Source organism: Theropithecus gelada, chromosome 3, assembly GCF_003255815.1.
Source record: "Theropithecus gelada isolate Dixy chromosome 3, Tgel_1.0, whole genome shotgun sequence".
In the NCBI taxonomy this organism is placed as follows: Eukaryota; Metazoa; Chordata; class Mammalia; order Primates; family Cercopithecidae; genus Theropithecus; species Theropithecus gelada.
In genome coordinates this window covers 109,856,924-109,876,218 of record NC_037670.1, presented here as the reverse complement: position 1 = coordinate 109,876,218, position 19,295 = coordinate 109,856,924, and positions in this window count along the sequence as shown.

Sequence of the window (19,295 nt, the reverse complement as noted above, 5' to 3'; positions counted from 1 at the left end):
AAAGCATCAACTATTAGTATATCAATATTAAGCATTCAGTATTAGGATGCAGTTAAAAAGGAGGATTTGGACTAACAGTTAAATGTGTAAAAACCCCTTACTGAGTTATAAATGCATGTTTTAGACTGGTATATATATACAATATATATATAAATACAATTTATATTTTGCAAAATCACAGAGCAACAGTATTTATTTTTCACAGATACATGTGTCTATGAATACTTAAAATGGTCTGATACAAGGAGCAGCAAACTATAGCTTGCCTGGTTTTGTGAGGTCTGCGTCCTAAGAGTGGTTCTTACAATGACAAATGGTTGGGGGAATAATCAGAGGAAGAAAATATTTTGAAGCACATATATAAAATGCCAATTTTGTTGTGCACAAAGTTTTACTAGAATACATCTACAATCATTTGTTTACATTTTGCTGATGGCTGCTTTCAGTCTCCAATGGAGGAGTTGACTAGCAGGTAACAGAGACTATAAATATACTTGTAGATATTTAATTAATTAATTAAATTAGAATTTCATTAACACTACATACATGCATAAAATATTTACTCTCTAACCCTTTACAGAAAATGTTTGCTGAAACTGAGTGATAAGCACAAATTATAGTAGCCAAAGAGAGCCTTACCTTAGTAGTTGATTTTAAAATAGAATGAAGTCAGCCTGGGTGACAAAGCAAGACCCCGTGTAGAAGAAGAAGAGGAAAGAAAAGGAAGAAAAGGAGAAGAAGATGAAAAGGAATAAGAGGAAGAGGAGGAGAAGGAGGAAGAAAAAGAGGAGGAGGCAAAAGAAGAAGGAGGAGGAGAAGCATGAGGAGGAGGAGGAAGAGGAAGAAGAGGAGGAGGAGGAGAAGTGATGCTATCTCATTTATTGGTTGGATTTCTGAAACAAATCAGTCTTTAAAAAGAGGGAAATCACTCAGATAAGCTGAAAATGTATAGGCCCAATGCAAATTCATTTGTGGCTTGATTCAAGTTATACTGTCAACAAGATCCACATCTGGGCTCCACTTCCCTGGGCTGTCTGCATACAGGTCCAAATTTTTTCACAAGAAAACTGTCAACAATTCCTGGGGCCTTGGATTCTCTATTTGAATTCAGAAAAAGAAGCTAGCATCTTCATTCCAATAATCATACTCAACACATTCCAAATTGGGGAAAGAGACAGATAGATTGATAGGGAGGGGTATTTTCTCTTTACCCTTGTTTAGAATTGCCAGCAGGTGGTGATTAAAAAAATTTTTTTTAAAAAGGTGTAGTTTCATTATTGCTTTTAAATTCTCCACAGAAACAAAGCACTTCTTTGTTGTCTGCACCAGGACTGACCTCTGCTGGCCTGTCTTTGGTGAGCCACTGATCCTAGAAGGAGCTTGAGAATCACTCTAGAGTACTGAGTAGTCAGAATCCCACAGGTGAACCAATAATTGAAGTGGGAAGATAGCAACACACCATCTTAGGCTTTGACCCCTGTAAGGCACCTGGACCATGAAGCTAAAGCATTCTTTTTGTTACCAGAAGAGGCAGTGAATACTCCTGCAGATTTCTAATTGTGTAATTAAACACTCATGTTAAACATAAAGAAAAGCATGTGCTTGAGTTTCAGATAACTCTGGATTTAAATTCTATTACTTATTAGGGGTGTTTTCTTTGATAAGTTCCCCCATGCCTTCATTTTTTCTCTTTTAATAAGTTTGACATCAGAGAGTCATTTTAAAGATTAAATGAGATTAGTAATACAGATAGTCTACTACTTAGTAAATAATAGGTGCTTAATAAATGTTACCTAGTGTTATTTTTTACTGTGCTAGAAGTATGGCATAAAGCCAACAACATGGAAAGCTTCTTGTGATTATTAGATAATGCTAGTTAAAAGGAAGGAGTAATGAAGGACAGACTGTTCTGTGGTTCAGTGTTCGCTTTTCGTTCTCTGCTGGGGTTTTTTTTTTCTTTTTTCTTTTTTTCCCAGCACAAGTCATTTTGTGGGGCAATGGTTTTGATGTTGCTAGCCTATAATAATTTGTCTACAATAAAGTCTTGTTTCCCTTAAAGCTGCTTATCTCTTGTGTAGAGAAACTGACTACATTGGTAGCCCAAATAATGGTCTCTCGAATGGCCCTTTGCAAATGTGACTTTGAAACTCTCCCCATCAAGAGGTGGAGTCCATTTCCCCACCTCTTGAATCTGGGATGCCCTTCTGACCTGTGTGACCAATAGAATATGGGGGAAGCCACAGCACACCAGTTCCAAACCTAGGTTTTTAAGAGAGTACCTCCACTGTCTCAACCTACTGCATCTGTCATTAAGAACAAGCCTGGGCTAGTTTGCTGCACAACGAAGGACAATGTGGAGAAGAACTGAAGCACCCCATTCTCCAAGTGGGCTGGTGCCTGATTTTGCTAGAAAGCCCTACCTACATAGGCAGAGCTGCTACTCGACCTACAGCTGACCAGAAATACAGAAGTCCATCTGAAACTAGAAGAATGCTTTCGATGCCATAGACATCTGAGTCATAAACAGTTTGCTATGCAAACCAGTTCACCTTATCTATATGCTTTTTCTTAAAATAACATGTTTAGTTTTCACATTTCTCTCTTATACGTCCTTAATTAAGAATAAGTATTTGATTTCAGTGAGTATAGAAAAATTCTAAAAGCAGGTGAATAAATGGTCATCTCCAATTTTTGATAAAACTAGGGTCACCACTTTGGACCTACTTTTGATTGGCCTTTTTGTATTCCTTAGAAAAGGTTTGTGCCTTTCTCTTCTATGTTTTTTTTGTTGTTATTTTGTTGTTCAGGGAGAAAAGAAATGTACAAATAGCCAGACAAAATATGTATATTTTTTTCTAATGTCAGCCTTCAGAAAAACAAAAAGAAAGAAAATAAATAACGCTTTTACTTACTCTTGTTCCTTTAGGAATTATTTTGTTTTCAACCTGGGATGTTCTCGACAATTTCAATTGGAATTGGTTTTAGTTCTATTCTCACAACTGTTAACTCTTAGACCAGTATGTGACTGAGCATCTTCCACTTTAATTGATCTAATTTGCATGCATAATTTTGATGGAATTATTCATTGTAAAGTGCACCTTTGGGCTTTACAATAGTCCCCCTTTATTTTTTTTCTGTGAATCCATTGCATTAATTTACCTGCAAATTCCTCCTTTCTCTAGGCACTTCTCTTGGTTATGTAAATACTTTTATACAGATTTCCCATTACAAACTGTTTGGAAACACTGTGTTCTCTCATTTCTTTCCTGTTTAGATTGGGAATGGGTCTTGGAAACTTCAAAGTTGCAATTTTTAATGATTTTTTTTCTGATAAATTGGAGGTTTTTGTCATATCTCTGATTCACTAATAACGTAAATGTAATAAACACTAAAATGATGATTACAGCATCCTAGTCCTGAAGATTCTAGTTTCACTTTCAACACAATTTAATCATAGTTTCCAAGGTGCATTAGTAATAAAATACAAGGTTTTAAATATCATTTGATGATGATTTATTCTACAATCCACTAGTTGGAGTAACAATTGAAGAGTGCAAATATAGGAAACAGTTGTGATGGCAATAAATTTCTTTATTCTAATTCTGTATGGCATCAGTATCCTGAGGTCACTAGTAGTGTCTCTAAGATGCTTGAATTGAGACCTAACAGCCTCTCAGGCTAAAGTTTGTGGAGATCATCAAACATATTCAATCAATCAGTCAATATAGCTCACTATACTATTGCATTATTCTTTAATTATTTGTTCCCATGCTTATGTTCCTCCTAGATTGTGTGCTCCCAGAAGTCATGGATCTGCCTGAAATACAATAGATATTTAATTAATGTTTGAGAGAGGGAAGGAGAAAGAGAGTGAGGGAGGGAGGCAGAGAAGAAAGAAGGAAGGAAGGAAAGAAGGAAGAAAGGAAGGAAGGAAGGAAGGAAGGAAGGATTTAGCACATATGCACGTATGTAATTGTGACTATAAGATTTACAAAACAGAGTAATCACATTGCAGATATTGCAACTAGACTCAAGTACATAAGCATGTACACACACACACATATATAATATATATATGTGTGTGTACACATATATATTATATATATACACACACACAAATATATATATATATATATATATATATATATTTTCAGTGAGGACCAGTCTTTGCTTTAGCAAATCAAAGCAGCCAATCTGAGTTTTGTGCTGAGTCTTATAGGCTGACCCAGGCAAGAAGAAAGTAATGGGGTGGGAGAGAGGAGAGAAAACTTGTTGCTTTTAGCTGATACCAGCTGCCGAGTAATAGTAGTCTTAATCAGACTTCAGTCTACCTTTTTAACCCTTGAGGTTTAACTCCATTCTCCTTTTCTCCTGTGTGGTAGGGAAAGAAGGGTGAAGTTAATTCAATTGTTTCTTTCTTTCCTTCCTTCCTTCCTTCCTTCCTTCTTTTCTTCCTTCCTTTCTTTTTTCCTGTCTTCATTCCTATCTTCTTTCCTCTCTTCCTCATCTTTTTTCCTGTCTTCCTTCCTGCCTTTTTCTACAAAGACAAAAAAAGTCTTGAAAAAGGCTCAGGATATATACGTCTACCATGAATATGAAATATATTACTACATGGTCAAAAACCTGGTAATTTGGTTCACATTACAGAATTACCCTGATTTTGTATACAACTAATCAGACTTAAAGATTTATAACTGATTGATTCCAACAATTTCTGATCTAAGAAAACAACATCATGAGGCATTAGTTACACTTAGTACAATGCACCTGTACTGAATAAATAGGAAACTGTAAATTGTTGAGTTGCCCTCATAGTGCCTTCTGATCTATATCAGATTATATCTTGAAATATTAATATTCTGGCTGACAATGTGGTATGGCTCCTATAGGCTGAATTGAATATGGATGAGCTTTATTAAGGAGCTGGATGATTAATGCCAAATAAACAGCATCATAAGTGTTGGTGCTTATTCCTGAGACATATGTAATCTTCAGGAAGAGATTAAGCCAATGTATGTATTAGGAAGGTGGTAGATTGAGATATTGCTGGGGAGTGGCTATATTTAACTTACTCAGCGCTATAACATCATACTCTAAAATGAGGACAAATATCTAAAAGAAAATCTTCATGACCCTAACCTTCACTGGTCTGAACATAACCTGCATGTTAAAATGTGTTATCTTACTGTCAGTCATAAAGAAAACTCAAGATAATTCTTCCCATATGGTGCTGTGCATTTAATTCTCTTTAACAGAGCCACCTGAGTATGTACAAAGTCAGTGATGGAAACAGAAGCTATTTACTTTGATGGCATTAGTCTTGAATCATTTATCACTGCCAATACTCAACAAAACTGCTGGGGCCAGATCCTGTTGATACATTATTACATTCTGAACCTGTCACCTTATTTCTTGCATGCAATAAAAATGAACTCAGCATCATGACTTTCATACCAACTTTCTTCTTTTTTGGTAAACGGTCATCTTTAATTTTGATTATGTAGAAGGATGATTGCAATGAGCTTGTTTTTCTTCTGCCCCATACTTTTTATCACCCATATACTTTTGCTGCCCTTCAGCCCTGCTCCTTCATCTGAGTACCTCAAAAATGCCAGAAGAGCATTTTCACTTTCTCAGATGTCAGCTTGCTTCCAACTTCATTCACACCCCAGACTGCCTCCACCACCTCCTCTGGTAATCTAGCCAGAGTCTGGGTCTACCTTGATCACTTTCATCTATAATGATTACAACATAGATCTGATGGGAATAAGGCCAATGGTCATACTCCCATAGTTTATTATTGGAATGAATGATTTACGTAGTGTTGTCTCAGATTACAATGCTAGTCCTAACCAAACATGTCATGAAAACTTGGTTTTGTCAAGCTCTGTTTTTGATTTTTTTGTTCCTGTACTCTCTTGTCCTCTCTTCTTTTCTTCTATTTTTGACAAATAAAACTGAGAAATATTCCAGAAAAAAAGAGTAATTTTTAATCCCCTTTCTTTAGCATCAAGTTGTTTCTCCAATTTAACATTCATAATTCTCTTAGCACTTAATTGTCCCTACAAGCCTGCCAACAGTGGAAAAGCAGGTAATTAAGAAGGGTGAAAATTTAAGCCACAGAAAATATGTAAAAGGATTCTATTTCTGATAACTAGGAATCAGTGGGGTAGTTACTGTTGCCTATAATTTAGTAATATAAGATGTCTATTTAAGTCATTAATTCTGATACAATATCCTGAATTTGAGGGAATGTTTTATTTTTGTTGAAGGTTAAAAATACTGCTTAGTGGCATGCCAGGGCCTATGAGCTGTATATTGGATTTAAGCTATAATTTATTCCTTTAGGAGCTGACAAAATTTTAAAAATAGGATTCTGCTGCAACTGTTGCACATTTTAAACACATGCTAATGGAAGCTGATGGTTACTAACTATCACAGAAAAATTTACTGTGTTTACCTGTTTGTGAGAGTGCTAAGGGCAGCAAGCTGAGAATAAACTCTTAAGTCTGAGAGACAGAGAAATAATTACTTGTTTGCCTCAAAAGTGTATGGAATGAATATTCATGGAGTTATTATACTGTGTGTAAGTAATTTTGTTTTCTGATTGGCGGGTGTATGATGAAGAAAGAATTAAAATGCAAAGGGGGTCAGAAGACAAATATACAGAAAAATGCTATTTCCCCAGGCTCACTACAGTGTGTTGTAAGGAAAGATGGATCCAGCTGCCTGCAAAAACCATGAAAAAGAAAATCATCAAATAAGTAGGACTAAGGAAGTGGCCTTCTCTCATAGACGCAAGGCTCTTAGATAATATGGGATGACTCAGGTAATGATTATGATGAATGCTCACTCCACAAAAGGCACTACTAACTCATGCCATCCTCACAATAATTCTATTGAATGAGTTCATACTCACATTTGTTTATTGTGCAGAAATTGAGGTATATAGAATTGATCTAGGCCCCTTGGAACTAGTATTTGAATCAGTCATTCTGTAGTCCGGGTCCATATTCTTCAATACTTTGATACATTGCATCTATGGAAAGTAGTAACAAAAGTAACACACACACACACACACAGACATACACACACAACTTTACATAAACAGGTAAATGAAATGCATTTTCTCATCAAAATTAATATTCCTGACATTGATCAATCTCTTTATTTTGAGTGATTTTCAAAATCCAGATTCAATTTTTCACAATTAAGCATATTCTCAAAGAAGTTATGTAACCACTGAAGGAAATTCTGAAGGAGCAGTTCCAAAGGGGTTTTAAACATTTGTAGATATAACAGAGACCCTAACATGACAACTTTAGAGACAAATGTGCTGAGTTGAGTGTTCACGCCTAATATACTGGTTTTTTAATTAGCCATATTATCTTAGAGTCACAATTTTTAGAGAAATTGTATTTACAAACACCAATGAAAAGTTATACAACATATTTAAAAGTAAACTCTAAATGTACTAAAATTGTAAGTATGAAAAGAGAAAGCTAAAAAAAAAATAAGTTAAAAGCTAATAGAATAAAACCTTTGAAATCTTTGTTTAGAGAATCATTGCTTTTAAAAGATTAAATTTTAAAAAACACAAGCATATGAAGGCTGGGAATTGATAAGCTGAATTATATCAAAATTAATTAAATAGTCCACAGACACCCTTAGATAATGTTGACAGACAAGTGACAGACTAGCAAAAGATATCTGCAATGCCTAAAACTTTCAAGGATTTCATTTGTAGAATACTTGAGGAAGTCCTGCAAATCTAATAAAACAAGCAATCTAAAGAAAAAAATATATACAAAGGACATAAATAGGCACTTGAAAGTAGGGGAAATCCATATGGTTAATACATATATGTATGAAGAGATTTTTTTTTCTTCTTCTTTTTTTTTGAGAGGGAGTCTCGTCCAGGCTGGAGTACAGTGGCACGATCTGAGCTCACTGCAACCTCCGACCCCCCAGTTCACGCCATTCTCCTGCCTCAGCCTCCCGAGTAGCTGGGACTACAGGTGCCCGCCACCACACCCGGCTAATTTTTTGTATTTTTAGCAGAGATGGGGTTTCACCGTGTTAGCCAGAATGGTCTCGATCTCCTGATCTCTTGATCCGCCTGCCTCGGCCTCCCAAAGTGCTGGGATTACAGGCGTGAGCCACTGCGCCCGGCATGAAGAGATTTTTTTCTAAGAAATTCAAAATGAAATAAGCTACGACATCATATTAAGAAAACTTAGAAAATGTGATAATATGACCAATGCTGTAGACAAGGATAACAGGAAGCAAGAGCCCTTGTCCAGACCTGTTGGAAGGATAAACTGGCACAGCCATTCTGGAAAGCAGTCCAGGTGTGCTTATCTCTATCAATCAGCCATGGCTGCATTGTAATTCACTACAGAACACCAGGAGCCTACAACAGTAGACACTTATTCTTTATGCCACTGTGTGTCTGCGGAAGCAGTTCGCTGATCTACACCAGGCTCTTTTTAATCTGCTGCTGCCAGTCAGCTCATTAAGGCTGGACAAGGCTTGGGGACTATATCAAGCTGCAGGTTTGTCTAGTCTGGGCTCCTCAGTATTGGTTGAGTTGATGTCTTCCCCAGATATTTCTCATCCTTCTTGACTAGCAGGCCAGCTGGAGCATGTTCTCATCATGGCAATGGCAGAGGCACAAAAGGGCAAGTGGAAACATGGGAAGGGTCTTCACACCTAGGCTTGGAACTGGCACACTGTTTCTTCTGCCCACACTCTATTGGCAAAGCAAGTTATGTGATGGGAAGCACACCCCACTTCACATAAGCAGAACTGTCAAGTTACATGAAAAAGGGTGTGGACACGGAGGAGTAAATAATTGGAGTGATTATTCCATTTATTATTTCTTATGACTTAACCACCCCCATTTCTTCATATATATTTGAGAGAAACTCCCCTACATGTCTACAAGAAAATAAGTATAAAAATACTGATTACAGCATTGTTTGTGATAGTAAAGGTGGGGCAGCTCAGGAGAGCCTTACAAGAAAAATGAACATTGATACTAAATATGGTATCTAATAGGATACTAAAATATGGTATCTGCCAGCAATAGAAAACAATGTAGCAGTCAGAATTAATTCATTAGATATTCATATAGCATTACGGAAGATCTTAATAATGAAATGTTGATTTGGAAAAGCAATAAAGAGTATGAAAGCCATTGTACAATGTCAGGTATATATCCCCATCCACATCCTAACACTGTATATTTTTCAAAGGTACACATACCTGTCAAAGGCCCTTCATTAAATAAATAAGAATGGTTTCCAAAGAGCAAGCCAAAAATAGGATTGGGGATAGGAAATTAAAGCAGAAGAATAAAATAATAAAAACAGGAGCTTTGCAATACAGTGAGAATTTAATCACATGAATTTTTGCCCCTGTGATTTCTAAACATAAATTTTTTTATAATAAACCCTAAGGAAAGAATTGACTAAAATGAACAGATTACATTCAGAACACTTTGTAAGGAAACAAATTTTAAGCACAGTTTTGGAGTCACAGAGACTGGTTTGAGAAAAGATGAACTAGGAAAGAACACGTCATGGCCAAGACTTAGAGGTAGGGACAGGAGAAGGATGTGTGAGAATTATATAGGGCTTATTGTGACAGAAATTTAATGAAAGCCTGACAGGGTGTGACAATAGATGAAAGAATAAGGCAGAGTCTATTGTAATCTGTGATTAGGGCTTTTATTAGGATCTTTCTATAGTTTGGGAGGCCTTTAAGTCTTGCTGGACACATTTGAACAGAGTGTAAAATGAATCCTGTGGAAGAGGAGCTCTTGAATATCCATATGTTGATCCACTGTCCTTCAGAAAGCACACTGATCAGAGTTTCTGTAACACTTTATTGGTCTGAGAAACCAATATAAGTTTTTGAGGGTATTAGTAATTATTCTTCCTCTAAAATACAAAACAAACAAACAAAAACCAAAAACTAAAGAAAGAAAAGGAAAGAAAGAAAGAGAAAGAAAGAACAAACGAATGAAAGAGAGAGAAGAAAGAAAGAAAAAAAGAAAGAGAAAGAAAGAAAGAAAAGAAAGAAAGAAAGAAAGAGAAAGAAAGAAAGAAAGAAAAAGAAAGAAAAGCGAGCAAGCAATAAAAACAACTTTTATTGGTATTGCAGCTCATACTGACAGAAACTACTGAAGGGGCAGGAATTGGAAATAGACTATACATGGTTTTCTGTTTTATCATCTCACTGTCACCTATCACAGCCTCTGAAATTATTAACTCCTTTCTTTAACATCTTAAACACCTTTTATTTAAATCAAAAACTCTCTTTATTAGAAGAGCTGATTTATCCTGGTTAAAAAAAAAAAAAAAAAAACATATTTTAATCACTGTTGAAGAAACTGTAAATTGCCAGGGCAAATTATGAAGGGCAATTTGACAGTGTATATGGTTTTAAAATGTTAATATTTTAATGCAATAATTTAACCCTCAGGAATTTTTCTTATTCAAATTTCTAAAGGAATAATCAAATATGCACAAAAACATTCACCATAATGTGATTGTAATAGCAAACAATGGGAAATAGCTAAATGAGTAATAACAAAGCATTAAAGAAATTATGGCAATTTTGTTTAATGGAAAGTCATTCAGTCACAAAAGCACATGTTTAAAAATATTTAGTAACATGGGAGAAACACTACAAATATGTGAGGAAGCAAGTTATAAAAACATACCAAGATTGGGAAAATATGTTTAAATACAAACAGTTTTTATTGCTGAGTGTGAAACTACATCAAAATAACTTTCATTTCTTTCTCTTCCAATTTATCCTAAGTGACCATGCGCTGCTATTATAAAACAAACTAAATAATATATGTACCATATATAGTACTATAGAACTATAATACTATATTGAATAAATAAGTTAAATGTTGTTGAAACTGTCAATTTAAATAATTCATAATCACTCCTTTTATCTGTTAAAACGTATGTTTCGATTCCTCTAAGCAATCTTCAAGAATGGAAAATTTTGATATACATTCAACCACATTTTGGAAATTATCCAGCAGTGTTTGAGGTATATATCCTACCTGGATACAGGGGATTTGAGTAACAGAAACTGGTCAAATTAATAGAGGATTTCACACCCTGAGAGAATTAAAGGATATTTAAAAGGCAACAAAAGCTATGTTTCTGCAAAACAAAGTCAAGTACCTTGTTCAAAAGGGCGTTTACGCTAATTCATACTCCAAGCCTCAGGATGGATTCACATTCTCATTCACTGCTCCCAGTATCTAGGGCACTTCCCAATCACCAGTGGTGCCATGGTGGTGTGTTTAATAATATATAGTGAAATGAAGATGCAGCTCACTCTGGAAATTATGAGAGAAATTCAGAAAAATAAATAAAGGCGATGAAGGCAATGACCATAACCTATTAAATGGTGGTCACCTTCTGTTTTCTCCTCTTATCTCTCCCCTGAGGTTCTTAACAAAGTACTCCCAACAACAGGTAATATTACATTCAGCCATGTAACCACCCGCAGAATTTCTGATTAGCAGGGATCACAGTATATTTTCATTTGCAGGAACCAATCCTTTAATCCTCAACATAGAAAATGAGCCACACACTATGACAGACCCAGAACACAGAGTGTCAACTTTTCTTGCTTATAAATAAATGGCGGGGAAATCTAGCTTGATTTCAAGAGATCGTGATTTGAGGCTCAACATTGCAGCCGGACCATGAAGGTGCTAAGAATGAACTCTGAATTCTTTCCGCTGCTTTCAAGAGTGTTTCCTGGGTGAAATGTGTAGATTCCTGGGTTGTTCAAAGAGTTTATGAAGGAAAGAGAAAGTATTCCTATTGTTTGCTCCATGAGAACCATGGGCTTGCCTCTCCCAGGACTGGGATTAATCACTGTGCCCTTTTATAAGAAGCGTGCTTCAGGAAATGAGCAGAGCATGAAATGGAGTAGCTGGAAAATGATCTCACATCAAGGTACCAACAGATCAAATAAATATTCTCTGTCCCCAAATGGAACAATATTTTCCCTCACTCTTTCTTGGCCATTACCAGTCAGAAATCATGGGACTGGAGTTGGATTGCTTCGTGATCTGTCAAAAGAAACTAAAAATAAAATCATTCTACATTATGGGAACACTTGAGTTGCATTTTCATACAACTTTCTCAAACTGCAAGACTTCTGCCATGGAAGAAACACTTACTAATTTGCCAAGGCCTCAGAGGCCTGGAATGCATAATTGCCCATTCAAACCAGAAGTCAACATTTAGATTGGTAGTTTAAGTAAGTGCCAACTCATACTAGAAGGCACAATGTTTTCCATCATAAAGGCCATAAAAAGTCATATACATTGCTCATAAATATGAGATGGATCAAGACTGACTCTGAGGTCTAAAAGCTATGATCTCTTGCAATTTGTTTTTCACTTTTAGTAAATAAAAATACAATGTATACTAGGTTAATAGAGTATACATCTTCTAAAATGCCATTTTTTTTTTCAGCATTGTCTTGGCATACTTTTATAGTTCAGTTTGAACATCATCCAGTATAGAGAAACTGAAATGGATCAAGGTTTGACAAATAGGAAGCTAGAGGGGGAATAAAAGAATCGCCCTGAACAAGAAAAATAATCAAAGACACAGAGGGTGAGAAAAGGATCTGTTTTCTATCTCCAGTAGAATCAGATAAAGAGAAAAAGGGTTTAACTGGCAAAAGAAAAGTTTAATTTAGACATCTTGAAGATCTTCCTGTTCTGTCAGCTGCCGATAATATCCAACTTTTAATAAGAGCTAAATGCTTTAGATGCAACGCAGGTATGAATTTCACCATCACAAATTCGTGTCAGCAGAAAATGTGATTTTCTTTATTGCCATATTTGTCAGATCTCTGATCCGAGCCCCCAGCATACTTCAGGCAAGCAATTTAATCGTGTCATTTCTGATTATTTTTCATTCGAATGCAGTGATTTGTTGGTCAGTTCATGCCTAGAGGGTCAGAAATCCTATAGTTCGGTCTTCCTTTCGGGGTTTCTCTCTCTCCTGCCATCCAAAAGCCTACAGGAACAAGAGCAGATGAAGTATCTCACACACTCTGCATCTTTCCTTTGGTCCAGACAATACCTCCACTCCTTCGTCCGGGGCCTGGCTTGGTCTTCAGTCTCCTAGAATTTCTCTCTATCCACCTACAGTCCTCCCCTGAGCTCCCCACCCCACAGCCCATCTGCAGTGTCCCCCGATCCAGAAAACAGCTGAAACACTGCTGAACTTTGAACATTCACTAACTTTTCTGAGTTCATGCCTTTTTTATTTCCAGCCATTTCCTACATCTAATATTTATTCAAACTCCATCCATTCCTCAAAGCCCCAAATACTTTCCTCTGATCCATTTAATCAGAAGGAACTTTTCTGAGTTCACAGTCTGTCTCTCTCCCACAGCCTTTGTCACTTTCTGCGGGTGCAAACATCCAGCAGGCATATGCCTGTGCAGGTAGAATCCTTGTTGACTGCTGGCATCCATATCTTTAGTCCTATGTTTGTCCCAGTTGCCTCTTGGCTTTATCCCACTGGTTGTTTTACATTTTTAACACCACCTCTGCCTTCTGCCCTCGGTTATAAGTTACATTCATGCCTTCCTCTCCTACTGTAAACTTGAAGAAAGGCAAGTGCTTCCATTTGGTAGCTTATACAGTGCCCTGCACATAGTAGACAATCAAAAATAGTTATTAAATGAAGCTTCTGGTAAAACTAGGCAAAGGCCACAGCATTTCCAATGGTATAAGAATGAAATAGGCAGGTTGTATCTTCATCATGGGCATAGAAATACAACTGACTTGCAAGTGTAACTGTTCTGTCTACTCCCTAATGCCCGCTCAAAGTCTCATAATTTTTAATTTGAAAAGTGAACCAGTGGGGTATTGTGGTTTTAATTTGTGGGGAAAAAGGAAAATAAAATTATTCAAATTTTGCTCTTCTGCCACTGACAGATAATAATATCACTGTCATCATGCAGTGCATATTTAAAAGGCAGTTGAGCGATTCTATCCATCTTTTCCCCAATTTAACAATCCATTTTAATTTCTGTTCCCTCTCAGGAGGATTCTAACTCAGCAGCCACTTTGTCACTTTTGTGCTCCTCTGCTACCCTGATATAAAAGCAGAAATAATACATACAGTATAAAAATAATGTAATTCACAAGCACCAAATCTGAAGAAATTCATAGAATCTGTTGCACAGCATGATTGTATAAAGAATTGACCTTTGTTTCAGAACCATTCCGTGAAAACAAAATAAATGAAAAAATGAGCCACTCCCACCTTATGGTAGATACTGAAAAACCAAATTTTTATCCGTGTATAAGACTGAGTTCATGAAAATAGAGAACAGCAAAAAGTTTTTGAGATGTGGAGGTTGGCTGGTGTGCTTTTCTCACCTCCTAGCTAAGAGACCGGTGCTTACACACTAGCTTCTCAGGTCATGGATTCAGTATCCTGTCTTCACAAAGTAACAAATAAATATTTGCAGTACTTGTGAGATCACTGGCGCACTGCTGAAACCATAAATGTTAAACTCACAAATGCCAGATGACTTCTGTTCAGTCAGTCACCAATTTAACACTTAGCTTTGGGGTTATCCATGTTTAAGTGGCTGTTCTGCTACTACCACTTGCATTCAAAGTTCCTGAAAGAGCTGCAACCCCCACCCCACCCCCGCCATGTCATCCTCAGTCTCCTGGATACTTGGGGCTCAGCGGAGTTTAGGGTTTGATAAGGTTCAGAAAGCTCAGTGTCTGGAAGAGACTGGATCCTGGATTCAAATCTGTAGCCATGATTCTCAGAGTATGGGCCACAATCCCTGTGCATTGGAATCTCCTGGGTGCCTAATGAAAATGCAGATTCTTGTTAACAACACCTGATCTACTGAACTAGCATCTCTAGTGGCTCAGCTCAGAAATCAGCATTTTTAATTCAGTACTCATGAATCATTTTAATTTTTTTTTAAATTACCACATTAGAGATACCATGCAAATTTCAGATTACCTGAGATGCTTTACAATCCCAGATAAATAAGCTTTCAGCATAAATAGTTCTACTGACAACTTCAGTCAAAAGACCAAGGCACTATTCCCAAGTAGTGCCTCAACCTGCATAAAAGTTCATGACATTTTAAATCTGCAGAAAAATATTGAAATGAATTAGATGGCCGGGCGCGGTGGCTCAAGCCTGTAATCCCAGCACTTTGGGAGGCCGAGACGGGCGGATCACGAGGTCAGGAGATCGAGACCATCCTGGCTAACACAGTGAAACCCCGTCTCTACTGAAAAATAAAAAAAAATTAGCCGGGCGAGGTGGCGGGCGCCTGTAGTCCCAGCTACTCGGGAGGCTGAGGCAGGAGAATGGCGGGAACCCGGGAGGCGGAGCTTGCAGTGAGCTGAGATCCGGCCACTGCACTCCAGCCCGGGCGACAGAGCGAGACTCCGTCTCAAAAAAAAAAAAAAAAAAAAAAAAGAGAAATGAATTAGATACATTAAAATTAAATTTCCAATGATCTCAATACAATTTGCTGATGGTTTTAAAGAATATTTGAGTGACTCATTTGTTTCTCAAAATTCCCAAGCAAAGAAGCCCATTCAACTATTGTTAAACTAGAAGCCCCCAAACCAGAATTACACAGGTGACAATTCAGTCATGATGAGGTCTGAGAAGGGGTTGGCTGTCTCTGACAGAACAATATTATTAGAGTAACTTTTATACAATTCACACATCTGTAATGACCATTCCAGACTTATTTTCAGAAGCCACGCATGACAATTGCAATACAAAAATATACTCCTATCCAAAACTAAATAGAAGAAAGAGGCTACTGTTTTACTTAGAACTGAGGGTTCTATTTTAGAGAAGAATTGAATTTTTCATTTTTCAAATGGCACATTATAAACATCACTGAGAGCATTTCCTTATTCAGTTTTGTGCAACTAATAGTTTCTTCAAGTTAGTTCATTGCTAGCAATTAATTAGTAGGGTTAACATTGTTTTTATTGATCAGCCTGGGAGTAGTGATTGACAACATTAATATAATTGCTTTACTTCTCAGAAATCCTTGGTGTAAGAACCTAATAGTACTGAGGAAACAGTTGTGAGATAAACAAAAATAGATTGTATGCTTTAGAGTGGGCCAATTGTGTTAACATGCTGCCAGGGCTTTGATAACTGAATTAACAGCTAAGGGTCCCTTTCCTTAAGTAGCTAAGAGCTTATTTTTCTGTCCTTCCCCTATACTTAGCCTGACGATGAATCTTCACAGACACCAGAAGAGAAGTGGTTCTGTGATTTTAGGTATAACCCCTACCTCACTACACTCATGATCAGTACGTAAGGAAATCGTTTATAACCAAATTTGAAAATCCAAAGTTCAGTGGATAAGTTTAACGTCTTTTGTGAGAAATCAGAGACCAAAAGGAGAGGGAGGACAGCCTACTCTGCTTTCTACCTCTCTAAAGTTCCAAGGAAATTGCGTCTGTTCTCCTCTATTTGTCAGATGTGGAACTAATACTGGTGATATCCAGAACAATTCTGGGTCTGCCTACAGTATTATTCCCAAAGATATCCCAAAGAGCTCCTAGGAAATAAAGATAAAGCCTAAGGATCAGATACATCTTGAGACTGATAGAGAGTTCCAAAAGTTTCTCTCCTTCAGTATTTTATTGTAGTGGACCTGTGCCTGAAAAATGATTTGTCCTTTGTCCCCAACCTACTCCTTCTAAATGACTAAGTTAACTCTAATAATTACCAAAGCTGGCGAAGTTTTTAAAAATAGCTTTTCTTCTAGTTCAAATAACAGGGGAAAAAGTACAAGTTTTGTTTGAATATTTGCTCAAGATGATTTGTAACTATTCTAATGTTCAAATAAATATTTCAAGCTACTTCTGGCAAGCATATAATTGCAGATCCCTTTCCAGTAAGGATAAGCATCACCACTTACTGAGTTCCAGATAGTTTTCAAGGTAGATTGAATATATTATCATCAATTCTTACAACAACTTGGGAAATTGCAGCCCAGTTTAATGGATAAGGAAACTAATTGATAGGATAAATTATTACTACAAATCAGGCTGGTAATAAGAGGCAAAACTCAGATCTCTCTTGTTCCAAATACCGTGTTCTTTGTGCTATAGCTGAGTTCCTCTTTGCAGAACTCCCCAGATTCCATTTAATCTTCCTGCTCAAAGATGTCATTGTTCCCTTTACTATGATAACTGTTATGGATTTGGGGTTGCTGCTGGTGGTAGTGCTATCAAACAGAAAATAGTAAGGTGATGAAGATCACAGATACCATGTCAGCCTCTCTGGGTCTGAATCTTAGTTCCACCCTTTGCTATCTGAGTGTCCTTATGTATGTAACTCAATTTAGTGCCTTTATTTCCTCCTCTTTAAAATGGAGAATAATAATAGCACCACCTCACATGGCTGTTGCAAGAATTAAATGAATGAATTCAGTGCTTCTCAAACATCAATATTCATCCGAATGGCCTGGGAATCTGGTAAACCTGTGGATCCTGACTCCAAGAGCTAAAGTGGAGCCTGAGATTCTGCATGCAGGATACTTAGGACAGTGGCTGACATGGAATGAGTTTTCAATAAATGTCATCTGTGATCATTTAATGATCAGATAAAAGAAGATCTGGTGGAGAAAATATTAATTTCACACGTTCAAATAAATTTTTGAGATAATGATGATTTAAGAGATCCTGTGCTGTGCAAGCCAGCCCACCATGCCAGACCTTCTATAGGGTTTCACCTTTGCATGACTGAGGAGTCAAGTACAGGTCACCTTTTTTTTTTTTTTTTTTTTACTGGAAATGGTATAATTTTCAACATGCAGTTGGAGGAATGTGACTCACAGTGATGTAGCCCCCTAAAGAGCAATTTATTTATTGAACAAACGCTTATGTAGTATATGTCAGGTATCAAACCAGGCACTGGGAATACTTGGCCATACCATCATTTTAAGCTTTTCCTCCATAGAAAATATAGCATATATCCCCTAAAACTAATTGGAAACTAACTGGTTGCAAAGTGGGTGTTATAGGGAATATCTGTCCTTCCCTAAATCTGTGTTCCTTTTCACTTATCTATCATTTTCTATTTATTTTCCCACTTTCAATCTGATTAAGTACAGCCCTCCTCTGGACAATTTCTGAGCATATCCACTGTCTCATCCACTGCACACGTTTTTACAGTATTGAGTTCATATATAATATATAGCTTTTAGCATTGTGTGGTGGAAAAAATAATTAACAATTAACTTTAATTTATTTATATGTTCTACATTGTTTTCAAAAATCTCCTATACTGCCACAAAAGAAAATTTTTCTTGTTCATGTACCTTACATATTTGTGAGCAATAAAGGAGGACTTAAAGACCTAAATTCAACCTTTAAAAAAAGGACTAATTTATAACCATGTTTAATTCTATGATATAAAGGCATTAGAATCTTAGCTGAAAGCAAAATCCCAGGACACCTGGTTTGACAGATGCCTTTTCAATGAAACATATCTATATTAACCTAGTTTGCACACTTTTACAGGTCTATCTTATATCAGCTTAATCCTTATGGACATCATTCTCATATTATCCCTCAGGAGGTAGTAATAATGGTTTCACATGTTAGAAAACCCCACTTGCTAACAGCATTCCTAGGATTTTCCCTTTTGCTGTAAAGCTACAGATTTTTGGCATATGTTCTGCTAAATGCTCAAAAGAATAAAACAGAAAGCGGTTGTTCCTAATTAAACCTATTTGAGTCACAGATCCCTTTGAGCATCTGATGAGTTTATGGATCCTTTCTCCAGAAAAAATAACCACATGAACATACTTGGAGAGTCCAGGTATAATTTCAGTAGTTTTATAGACTTCCCAAAGTACATCCATGCAATGACCTTAGGTTGAGAGTGCCTATTGTAAGAGCTCTCCAGCCTGTCTACAACCATCAGTGTATATTACAGCAGAATCCTTTCCTCTGAGCCATTTACACTGAGAAGGTGGGAAGCAGTTAGGCACCCAAGTACTTTTGAATGAAGATGAAGTCTCATGTTACCTATCAAACACAAGCCCCAAAACTGTAATTGACACAAGAACCTAACTCATATGATCTGACATCATGGTGCTGTGACCTGTGGAACAGTTCTCAAGAAAAAAAAAAAAAAAAAAAAAACTTAAGAGTGAATAGTCGATGCTTATCAGGCTTCTTCAAGGAAAGGCTCTGGGCATGTGAGGAT